General features: G+C 38.5%; 1 long non-coding RNA gene across 1 annotated transcript in view; it reads right to left on the reverse strand.

The window, feature by feature from the left end:
* The window catches only part of LOC135918639 (uncharacterized), a 150,338-nt gene that overhangs the window by 134,379 nt on the left and 14,056 nt on the right, over window positions 1-1,903 (reverse strand). The window lies entirely within an intron of this gene.

The following is a 1,903-nucleotide window of genomic DNA, read 5'->3' on the forward strand; positions in this document are numbered from 1 at the left end:
TAGCATTATTCAGTGCCGGCATTCTTTCACAAACTCTCCAACTTTCTTTAATTATTTTTTTTTTGTTTTCTGTGGATTTAAGTGCTAACACCCCGATGTGATTATGAGATATGCCGTAAGAAGATTGCGAAATAATTTTGACGACCTCAGTTTCTTTAACGTGCACCTATACCTAAGTTCACGAGCGTTCTTGCATTCCACCACCATCTAAATGCAACATGCACGACAGGGACCGAACCCGCTACCTCGAGCTATAAATATAAAAACAAGGTGATGATGATTATGATAAGTAAGAATAAGTATGCTTCTTGTATTACGTATCCCCCGCTTTGGCCACTAGGATCGTTTTTAGGGCCTCGCCACAGCGCACTGTAGAAGATGACACTTCGCCTGCCGCACCAAGCAGGCAAAGTTAATCGCCGTGCGAACCAACTGCGAGAGGTGGGTTGCGCGCCTGCATTGCAGAGCAGGCTGTCGCCGGGCAGTCCGAAACAAGGTTCGCCTTTCGCCCCTTGCATTGTATCCCGCGTGTGTTGGGGCCGGCTACCCTAACCATCCTCAACAAAAACACAAAAGTCATCCTTGTTTCTTTTATAATTTGTAAACAGTCTTGCCATTGTATTAGCGATTTTGTGGCTGCTTAACGATTCTGTTCTCTGTTCGGCGACAGTTTTCTATTTATAGTGACTCTCGACCTCTCTCTAACGACTTCAATGAACAGTTGGCGCCATTTTAATGACCTGCAAGTTAGAAAGTCCGCCCTAATAATGGTGTTCTAGAACGTAGTTTATTATTCAAGAACTTGGTTGTATTATAATTGTCAAAAACCAGTAAACTTAAGGATAACGAAAACTAAGTGCCTTTTCGCGTTTTGAAAACTATGTTATTTGCTTTCTTTTCAGTCATCCTACATATGTAAATTTACAATCTGAAGGTAGACGCCGAATTAGAGCTTCATCATCCGTTCTATGTATATTAGTAAAGTACAAGACCTCTACACCCTGGTGGCAAATTCACGGTTTATTAGACAAACATGAAACGTCCTGTTTCCTGTATATATGAAACGTCCTGTATATATATATATATATATATATATATATATATATATATATATATATATATATATATATATATATATATATATATATATATATATATACACCGAGTGCTTTATTTCAACGTTAACATAACGTTCGATAATCGACTGTGGCATTTGGCCCAAATTTACGGATTGAGCTGGAATGGTCGAAACGTTATACACTACCTACATTGGAAATCAATACGCATTAACTATCACGACTAGTTAACATAACTAATTAACGTCTCTAACTAACAAGGCTTCGCGAATTAACGTTTCAACTAATGAAGTTAGCGCACATATTACAATACATGCATTAAAGCCAGTGATTTCACAAGGTACTTCCACTTGGAAAGAAATATGAAACTAGCACCAGTTTTGAGTAAAGCCCACTAAAGCTTGCGGTAAAAATACACTGTTGTTTCATTTACCTTTGGACGAAGCTCCTTTCAATGCATTCAAGCTCAAACGTTCTAGAACAACGTTGTATTTTGTCGCAAACGTTGGCAACGCATGTCTTGAATTTGGTGACATCCTCAGAATTCGTTGAAAGTGGATGTGATTATACAGGTCACCGGTTACAATTCGCAAACTGCCCTATGTGGCTTAAAGTATAGTTAGTTAGGTTTTAACAAAAGTTAATTGGCAAAATTTCGTAATTAGTGAAATATTTCCTTTCATTTTTTGTGCAAATAATGTCTGCCTCGGAGAGCAATCTAGCTCATTTATTAGAGTTTTGCTGCATGTGACGAAAAACTTTTGAAATATGTTAACCATAAAACGGCAGAAGACGACGAAGTGCCACCACGGGTCCGACGGGTTTCA

This window comes from Dermacentor albipictus, chromosome 5 (assembly GCF_038994185.2).
Source record: "Dermacentor albipictus isolate Rhodes 1998 colony chromosome 5, USDA_Dalb.pri_finalv2, whole genome shotgun sequence".
Lineage (NCBI taxonomy): Eukaryota > Metazoa > Arthropoda > Arachnida > Ixodida > Ixodidae > Dermacentor > Dermacentor albipictus.